The sequence below is a fragment of the Choloepus didactylus genome, chromosome 6 (genome assembly GCF_015220235.1).
Source record: "Choloepus didactylus isolate mChoDid1 chromosome 6, mChoDid1.pri, whole genome shotgun sequence".
NCBI classification, from domain to species: Eukaryota; Metazoa; Chordata; class Mammalia; order Pilosa; family Megalonychidae; genus Choloepus; species Choloepus didactylus.
The window spans coordinates 65,563,642-65,574,693 of record NC_051312.1 but is presented as its reverse complement, the minus strand read 5'-3'; positions in this window follow the sequence as shown (position 1 = coordinate 65,574,693).

Genomic DNA, 11,052 nt, shown 5'->3' with positions numbered 1-11,052 from the left:
CCAAATATAAAATAAAATAAAATAAACCTCCTAATGCTCTAGAACTAATAAATCAGTTTGGGAAAGTCACAATATACAAGGTGAACAGACAAAAATTGAACAGATTTCTACATACTAGAAATGAACGACTAGAAATCAAAATTAAAAGGACAGTAATATTTACAATAGCTCCAAAAATACTACAAAATACTTAGGTAGAAATATAACAAAATATCTATATGCTTACAACTACAAAATTCTATTGAAAGAATTCATAGAAACCTAAAAAAATAGAGATGTAACAAGTTCATGGATTGGAACATTCAACATATATAGATGTCAATTCTCCCAAAACTGATATATAGATTCAGTGTAGTTCCAATCAAAATATCAATAGGGTTTTTTGTAAGTTGGCAAACAAAGCCTAAAATTTATGTGGAAATGCAAAGGAACCACAACCACCAGATCGATTTTTAAAAGAATATCGTTGGAGGAATCACACTACCCTTTTAAAAGACTACATATAAATATAAAGCTACAATCAAAAGAATATCATATAGATGAAGGAATAGACAAATAGATCAATTGAATAAAAAAGAAAGTCTAGAAATAGGCACAGAATATGGCTAATTCATTTTTTTACAAAGATGCAAAGTCTACTCAATGGAAAAAAGATAGTCTTTCAACAAAGTTCATTGAAACAATTTGAAGTCCATTTGCAAAAAAGTTAATTCTGATCTTATCCTCACACCTTATAGAAAATTAACTAATATTGAATCATAGATCTAAAAGTAAAAATTAAAACTACATTATATTAAAAATTATATAGGGCAAAATCTCTGTAACCTTGGCTTTGGTGATGAGTTTTAGATATGACACCAAAAGTATATTGTCTAAAATAAAAATTAGTAAACTGGATTTCATCAAAATTCAAACTTATTCTCTGTGCAAGATACTTTTAAGGGAATTAAAACGCAAAGTATAAAGTCTGGAAGAAAAGATTTGCAAATCACATAGCTGATGTGATGGTTAGGTTCATGTGTCAACTTGGCCAGGTGATGGTGTCCAGGTGTCTGGTCAAGTGAGCACTGGCCTAACCCTTACTGCAAGGACTTTTGTGGCTGGTAAATAAACCAGAAGGCTGGTTTATTAAGTCATCAGTCAATTGGCTGCAGCTGTGACTGATTACATCAACCAAGGGCGTCTCTTTCACAATGAGAGAATGCAATCAGCTGGATTTAATCCAATCAGTTGAAGACTTTTAAGTGAGACAGATAAAGGACCTTCGCTTCTTCGGCTAGCCAGCAAAGCACTTCCTGAGGAGTTCATTGATGTTGCCAGTTTGTTTTCTGAGGAGTTCATTGAAGTGCCAGTTCATTTCCTGAGGAGTTCATCAAACACGTTCATTGAAATGGCCAGTTCACTGCCTGAGGAGTTCATCGAACATGTCCATTGGAGTTGCCAGTTTGCTGCCTGCCCTATGGAATGTGGACTCATGCATACCCACAGCTGCATGGAACACTTTTATAAAATCTTATATTTATAGATATCTCTTGTTGATTCTGTTTCCATAGAGAACCCTAACTAATACAACTTGGTACCGGGAGTGGGTCTAAAGAAACAGAATTTTAAAATGGATTTTTACAATTGCTTTTCTACTCTGATTAGATTCAAAGGCACTAATGACTGCATTTCCAATAATCAAGATGGCACTGACAGTCCATGGCATGAGTCGGCAATGGAGATAGGCAAAATATCACCATTTGATTCTCCTAATAATACTCTTGTATGAAGCAAGGCTCTGGGTGACAGTGTTTTTGACACCTTAACAGAGTTTTGCAGAGTTAATAGGTGTAATGATGTTGGCTGATTGCTCTTAGATACCCTGGTTAAAGTTATAAGAGAAAGGGACGAGCTGAAGGCTTCAAATATGGAACTTAAATGCTGTATGACAGATGTAAAGGTTTCTATGTGTGCCCTGAAAGAAAATCGTATTTCCTGTGGCTGCACACTTGAGATTTCTGAAAACCAGACCCATAGTCTCATTGTGTGAGTAGCAGATTTACAATGTAAACTAAAATCTCAACCTCACAGGTTGTCTGCTGTTAAAGTAAAGGCACTGATTGGAAAATAATGAGATCCTGAAACTTGAGATGGAGACATATGGCTTGATAATAATGGCAGTGAGGACCCTGGAACCCTGGATTCTGCTGAGTCATTGTTAGATACACCTGCAGTGGTCTGTCTTGAGGAAACAGCCCCCCCTCCCTCCAGTCTGCCATGAGGAGACAGCTACCCAACTTCCAGGGTGCTTTCAGGAAACAGCTTCCAACCTCCAGTCTGCCCTGAGGAACCTGCCATCCAACCTCCATCTAAAGAGATGAATGCTTCAGTGCCTGCTTAACCTGTAATCACCTCCCCTGAGGAAGCAGCCCTCACTCCTGTGTCTGGAGAGATTAACTCTGTTTCATGAGACAAAACTGCAACAGAATGTCCTGAGCTAAATGGCTTGAGGGATACTTCTAATTTTTTGCATGACTCACCCCCACCACCAGTCTTTGCTTCAAGACCTATAACTAGACTGACTAAAGTTCCAATAGGCCCTGAAGGGTGAGGTACAAAGTATGACCCATGAGGATGTATGCTATACTCCATAAGAACTGTATGAATTTTCCAATTTATTCAGAGAGAAATCAGGGGAATATGTGTGGGAATGTATATTAAGGGTGTGGGATAACAGTGGAAGGAATATAAAGTTGAATCAGGCTGAATTTACTGATATGGTCCCACTAGGCAGAGATTTTATATTCAGTATTATAGCTCAAGGGGTTAAAAAGGGCATTAACAGTTTGTTTGGGTGGTTGGCTGAAATGTGGATCAAAAGGTGGCCAACATTACCTGACATCGAAATGCCAGAATTGCCCTGGTATAATGTAGAGGAGGGGATTCAAAGCCTTAGAGAGATTGGAATATTAGAGTGGATTTATCATGGAAGACCTGCTCACACACCCCTAGAATGTCCAGAGGACACACCTTTTACCAGGACTGTGAGGAATAATTTTGTGAGACTAGTTCCATAATCCCTGAAGAACTCTGTAGTTGCCCTTCTCTGTAGGTAAGGTATTACTGTGGTAACTACTGTCACTGAGCTAAAATCTTTAAACACAATGGGGATAATCAGATCTCATAAGCAGAAGACATGTGGCAGCAGTTAATCACCAAAAACAAGGTGGGCGTTGCTACCATAATGGAATACAGGTTCAAAGCACTAGTCAAAATAATCTGACTCACAGAGACTTATGGAATTGGCTAGTAGATCATGGAGTACCAAGTAGTAAAATAGATGGGCAGTCTACTAAATTCTTGTTTGAACTGTATAAGCAGAAGAATTCTAGGTCAAGTGAACAAAAGTCTACCTTGAATTACAAAAACAGAGAGTCACAGCCCCTTAATCAATTCCCAGACTTGAGATGGCTCACAGATCCAGAGCCCCTTGAACGAGGGGAAGGCTGGGTACCCTTGGGGAAGGACACCATTACACTGCCAAAAATTTGCTCTGTTAATCTTCCTCCCAGACTTCCCCATGGGGACCTATGGTCTTTTACCAGGGTAACTGCATTGGGGAAAAGGAAATGATCAGTTATTTTGTGGATTATTAGACACTGTTCAGAAGTGATATTAATTCCAGGAGACCCAAAATGTCACTCTGGTCCACCAGTCAGAGTTGGGGCTTATGGAGGTCATGTGATCAATGAAATTTTAGCTCAGGTCTGTCTCACAGTGGGTCCAGTGGGTCTCAAACCCATTCTGTGGTTATTTCCCCAGTTCCAGAATGCATAATTGGAATAAACATACTCAGCAACTGGCAGAATCCTCACATTGGTTCCCTTATTTGTGGAGTTAGGGCTATTATGGTGGGAAAGGCCAAGTGGAAGCTGTTAGAACTGCCCCTGCCTAGTAAAATAGTAAACCAGAAGCAATACCAGATTCTTGGAGGGATTGAAGAGATTAATGCCATTCTTAAGGACTTGAAGGATGCAGGTATGGTGATTCCCACCACATCCCCATTCAACTATCCTATTAGGCCTGTACAGAAAACAGATGGGTCTTGTAGGATGACAGTGGACTATCGTAAGCTTAACCAGGTACTGACTCCAATTGCAGCTGCTGTTCCAGATGTGGTATCATTGCTTGAACAAATCAGCAATCCACTGGTACCTGGTATGCAGCCATTGATCTGGCAAATGCCTTTTTCTCAATAACTGTTAGTAAGGATCACCAGAAATAGATTGCATTCAGCTGGCAAGGCCAGCAGTATACATTCACTGTGCTACCATAGGTGTATATCAACTCTCAAGCCGTATGTCATAATATTGTCCACAGGGATCTTGATTGCTTCTCCCTCCCACAAGACATCACACTGGTCCATTATATGGATGATATCATGTTGATTGGATCTAGTGAGCAGAAAGTAGCAACTACTCTAGATTTGTTGGTAAGGTATTTGTGTGTCAGAGGATGGGAGATAAATCCAGCAAAAATACAGGGCCTTCCACCTCAGTAAATGACTAGGTGTCCAGTGGTGTAGGGCATGTTGAGATATCCCTTCTAAGGTGAAGGATAAGCTGTTACATCTGGCCCCTCCTATTACTATAAAAGAGGTACAATGCTTAGTTGACCTCTTTGGATTTTGGAAACATATTCCTCATTTGGGTGTGCTTCTCCAGCCCATTTACTGAGTGACCAGAAAAGCTTCTAGTTCTGAGTGGGGACCAGAACAAGACGAGGCTCTGTGACAGGTCCGGGCTGCTGTGCAAGCTGCTCTGCCACTTGGACCATATGATCCAGCTGATCCAATGGTGCTGGAAATGTTAGTGGCAAATACAGATGCTGTTTGGAGCCTTTGTAGTCTCCTATAGGAGAATCACAATGCAAGCCCTTAGGATTTTGGAGTAAAGTCTTACCATCCTCTGCAGATAACTACTCTCATTTGAGAAACAGCTGTTGGGCCTTAGTGGAGACAGAATGCTTAACTATGGGCCATGAAGTTACCAAGAGAACTGAGTTACCTATCATGAGCTGGGTGTTATGCGACCCACCAAGCCATAAAGTTGGGTGTGCACAGCAGCATTCCATCATAAAATGGAAATGGCATATATGAGATAGAGCTCAAGCAGGTCCTGAAGGCACAAGTAAATTACATGAGGAAGTGGCCCAAATACTCATGGCCCCCACTCCTTCCACTTTACCTTCTCTTTCTCAGCCCAGAGCTATGGTGTCTAGGGGACTGAGGAACAGAAAACTCGGGCCTGGTTTACAGATGGTTCTGCATGATATGCAGGCACCACCCAAAAGTGGACAGCTGCAGCACTGCAGCCCCTTTCTGGGATGTCCCTGAAGGTCAGTGGTGAGGGGAAATCCTCCCAGTGGGTGGAACTTCTAGCAGTGCACCTGCTTGTTCACGTTGCTTGGAAGGAGAACTGACCAGAGGTGCATTTGTATACTGATTCATGACTGTTGCTAATGGTATTGCTGGGTGGTCAGGGACTTGGAAGGATCACAATTGGAAAATTGGTGACAAGGAAGTCTGGGGAAGAGGTATGTGGATAGACCTTTCTGAGTGGGCAAAAAACATGAAGATATTTGTGTCCCATGTCAATGCTCACCAGAGGGTGACTTCAGCAGAGGAAGATTTCAGTAATCAAGTGGATAAGATGACCTGTTTGGTGGATTCCAATCAGCCTCTTTCCCCAGCCATTCCTGTCATTGCGCAATGGGCTTATGAACAAAGTGGTCATGGTGGTAGGGATGGAGGTTATTCATGGGCTCAGCAACATGGACTTCCACTCACCAAGGCCTATATGGCCACAACCACTGCTGAGTGCCCAATCTGCGAGCAGCAGAGACCCACACTCAGTCCCCAATATGCCACCATTCCCTGAGGTGATCAGCCTGCTACTTGGTGGCAGGTTGATTACATTGGACAACTTCCATCAAGAAGGGGCAGTGATTTGTTCTCACTGGAATAGACACAGACTCCGGATATGGGTTTGCCTTCCCTGTCTGCAATACTTCTGCCAAAACTACCATCTGTGGACTTATGGAATGCCTTATCCATGATCATGGTATTCCACACAGCATTGCTGCTGACCAAGGAACCCACTTCACAGCAAATGAAATGCTCATTGAATTCTCTGGTCTTACCATGTTCCTCATCGTTCAGAGGCAGCTAAGTTGATAGAAGAGTGGAATGGCTGGTTGAAGAGTCAATTACAGTGCCAACTAGGTGGCAATACCTTGCAGGGCTGGGCAGTATTCTCTAGGAGGCTGTGTATGATGCTCTGAATCAGCATCCACTCTATGGTGCTATTCCTCCCATAGCCAGGATTCACAGGTCCAGGAATCAAGGGGTGGAAATAGGAGTGACACCACTCACTATCACTCCTAGTGATCCACTAGGAAAATTTTTGCTTCCTGTCCCTGCAAGCTTAAGTTCTGCTAGTCTACAAGTCTTAGTTCCAAAAGGAGGAGTGCTTCCACAAGGAAACACAATAATTCCATTGAACTGGAAGTTAAGACTGCCACCTGGCCACTTTGGTTCTTATGCCTTGGAACCAACAGGCAAGAAGGAGATTACTGTACTAGCTAGGGTGACTGATTCTGACTATCAAGGGGAAATAGCACTGTAACTACACAGTGGAGGTAAAGAAGAGTTTTCTTGGAATACAGGAGATCCCCTTCAGTGCCTCTTAGTACTACCATGTCCTGTGGATAAAGTCAATGGAAAACTGCAACAACCCAATCCAGGCATGACTACCAGTGGTCAAGAAACTTCAGGAATGAAGGTTTGGGTCACCCCACCAGGCAAAGAACCACAGGCAGCTGAAGTGCTTGCTGAGGGTAAAGGGAACATGGAATGGGTAGTGGAAGAAGGCTGTGATAAATATGAACTATGACCACATGACCAATTGCAGAAATGACGACTATGATGGCATGAAAATTTCCTCCTTGTTATGAGTTTGTTTGTATTTGTCTTCAAAGGAAATATCTTTGTTTTCTTCTCTATCTTATCCCCTTATCATATGACATAAGTTGCATTGTTCATTTTGCAGAATTTAAGTTGAAGGAAATAAATTTTAAGAGAGTTAATGTCACCCAGGGACTTGCATCCTATTCTGGGGAGATTTAGTGTGTTTTGGGTTGTATGCATTACAGTGGAGTATAGTTCAGCAAAATATATGTCTGTTATTGTTCTCTACTTAGAGGTAAAGTATGGTTTAAGGTATTGTGTACAGCTACCAAGTTGACAAGGGGTGGACTGTAATGGTTAGGTTCATGTGTCAACTTGGCCAGGTGATGGTGTCCAGGTGTCTGGTCAAACAAGCACTGGCCTAACCGTTACTGCAAGGACATTTGTGGCTGGTGAATAAACCAGAAGGCTGGTTTGTTAAATCATCAGTCAATTGGCTGCAGCTGTGACTAATTACATCAACAAAGGGGGTGTCTTCCACAATGACAGAATGCAATCAGCTGGATTTAATCCAATCAGTTGAAGACTTTTAAGTGAGACAGAGGACCTTCACTTCTTTGGCTAACCAGCAAACCATTTCCTGAGGAGTTTGTCGAAGCTGCCAGTTCACTGCCTGAGGAGCTCATCAAACATCTTCATTAGAGTTGCCAGTTTGCTGTCTGCCCTACAGAATTTGACTCATGCATACCCACAGTAGTGTGAGACACATTTATAAACTCTTATGTTTTTAGATATCTCTTGTTGATTCTGTTTCCCTAGAGAGCCCTAACTAATATAGCTGACAAAGGGATTTATCCAGATTATGTAAAGAACTCTCAAAATTCAACAGTAAGAAAACAAAAATGTAATTTGGAAATGGGCAAATGACATGAACAGACACTCCATCCAAGAAGTTATATAGACTGCAAATAAGTTCTTGAAAAGATGTTCAACTTTATAAGCAGGAAAATGTAAATTGAAATTATGGCAAGATACCACTGCAAACCTATTAGGAGGGCCCAATTAAAAAATTCAGCAAATACCAAGTGCTTGTGGGGATTCAGAGCAACTGGACTTCTCATCTATTGCTGGGGGTATCCAAAGGGATTCCGCCATTCTGGAAAAGTCTGCAAGTTTGTTATAAAGTTAAATATATACTTATCTTATGATCCAGCAGTCCCTCTCCTGGCTATTTACCTTGTGTAAATTTATGTATTCACAAAAATCTATACACACATGTTTACAGCAGCTCTATTCACAATTACCCCAAACCAGAACTAACTCAAATGTCCTTCAACAGAGGAGTGGTTAAATGAACTGAAACATCACTCAGCAATATAAAGAAATGAACTATTGATACACACAAAAACATGAATGATACTCAAAATGATTATATTGAGTAAAGAATCCAGTCTCAGAAGGTTACATACCATATAATTTCACTTTTATGATTGTCTCAAAAAGATGAAGGTAGAATGATGAAGTATAGATTTGTGGTTGTCAGGATTTGGGTTGGGGAGAGGGTGACAACCAAAAATGTGAGGGAATTTTGCAAGGTGATGGAACTGTTCTGTATCCTGATTGTGGTGGTGGTGGTTATACAACTCTGTATATGTGTTAAAACTTATAGAACTATACACCACAAAAAGCAATTTTACTGTATGTTAATGTTAAAACTAAATTTTTAGAAAGTCTGTAAAAAAGAAAAGTATAAAAACATTGATCTAAGTTTCCTCCTTGAGAATCTAGAGAAAGCAGAGCAAATTAAATCCAAAATAAATAGAAGGAAAATGAAAAGAAGAAATCAATAAAATAGAAAATGGACAAAGAGTAGAGAAAATTAACAAAGTTAAAATTTGGTTCTTTAAAAAGATTAATACAATTGTTAAGCCCTTAGAAAGACTAATAAAGAAAATAGGAGATAAAACACAAGCTACAAATTTCATGAAGGAAAGAGGAGACACCACTACAGATCCCAAAGAAATTCAAGGGATAATAAAAGAAAATTATGAACAACTTTATGCCAAAAAATTCAAAAACTTAAATAAAATGCCTTGAAAAAATGACACAATAAGAAATGGACACAAAAACAAATAGAAAAATCTAAATTGTCCTATATCTATTAAAGCAATTGCTTTCATAATCAAAAACTTACCTCCCCATAAAGGAAATTTCAAGCTCAGATGACTTTACTGGTGTATTTCATCAAATATTTGAGGAAGAAATAATAACAATTCTACATAAACTCTTTCAGCAGTGGAGTGACATGTTCCAACTTGTTTTATGAGGCCAACATTATGTGGGTTCCAAAACCAAGCAAGGATATTGCAAGAAAAATAACTACAAACCAAAACACTTCATGAACACAGACACAGAAACCTCTAACAAAACATTATAAATTGAATTCATCAATATATGCAAAGGATATGACATCATGACCAAGCTGGGTTTACTCCAGGAATTCAAGGTAGGGTTTACATTTGAAAATCAATTAATGTAATTCACTATAGTAACAGAATAAAGAAGAAAATCAAGTGTAATCTCAATAGACACAGAAAAAGCATTCGACAAAATTCAATATATATTCATGAAAAAAAACTTCCAGAAAATGAGAAATAGAAAGTACCTCTTCAATCTGATAGTGTTTTTATAAAATAGCTATATTTAACATCTTGATGATGAAAACTGGCCATTTTGTCCCATTTATTATCAGAATAAAGGTAAGAATATCTGCTCTTACCACTTGTATTCAAATTGTACTGGAAGTCTAGCTGGTACAGTTAGACAAGAAAATGAAAGTTTGGAGAGAAATAGGTGCAATTGTTATTTTCACATGAAATGAGTGTGTACATAGAAAATATCATGAAATCTACAATTAAAATTACTGGATTAATAAATGGAATTTAGCAATGGTGCACAATACCAAGTTAATCCACAAAAATAAATTGTATTTCTATATATAAACAATGAATAATGGGAGATAAAAATTTTTTTAAGTTTACATCAGCATCATAAAACATCAATTTTTTTCAGAATACATTCAACAAAAGGCAAATCCTCTACACTGAAAACTACAAAATATTGCTGACAAATTAATAAAGACCTAAATATATATGGAGATATGCTCTGTCTGTGGTTTGGAAGATGCAATAGTATTAAGGTGTTTATAGTCCTTATATTGGTCTTTAGATTCAATGTAATCCCATTTGAAAAATCTGAGAAGATTTTCATTGAGAAAATTGAAAAAGTGTTTCTATTATTCATATTGAAATTCAAATAGTCAAAACAATGTTGAAAAAGAAAATCAAAATTGGAGTGTTTACACTAGTTTTTTACACTTACAGCAACACTGTAGTAGTCAAGACAGTATGGTTTGGGCATAATAATAATCTATTTTGGCAAATAAGTCAATTTTTGGAGGAAATGCAGAGTTCAGAAATAGATCTATACTTACATTATAAATTAGTTTTCAACCAAACTACCAAATAAATTCAGTGGGGAAACCAGAGTGTTTTTCTGTTTGTTTGTTTGTTTCATTACCAATGGTGCTGGAATGACTAGATGGAAAAAAATGAACCTCAACTCCTATACCTCAATCCATATGCAAAACATAACTTGAAATTAATCACTAGCCTGAACATAAAAGTGAAAACTATAAACAGTTTAGAAGAATATTTAGGAGAAAAATCTTCAAAACCTTGGGGGAGACACATATTTCTCAGACACAACACAGAATGCATGAACCACAAAAGGAAATTATTGATAAAATTGGTCTTCATCAATGTTAAATATGTCTGTTCTTTGAACCACACCATAAAGAAAATGAAAAGGTAAGCCACAGACTGGGAGAAAATATTTCCAGTGTGTATATATTACAAAAGGCCTTGTATCTAGAATATAAAAAATCTTCCTACAATGCAATAAGAAGAATATGGTCCAATGAAAGTCTAGCAAACTATTTAAACAGATCTTCCCAAATGATGGCGTATAGATGACAAATAAGCATATGAAAAGATGTTTGACCAATAAAAATTAAAGCCATAATGAGATATCATTACATACCT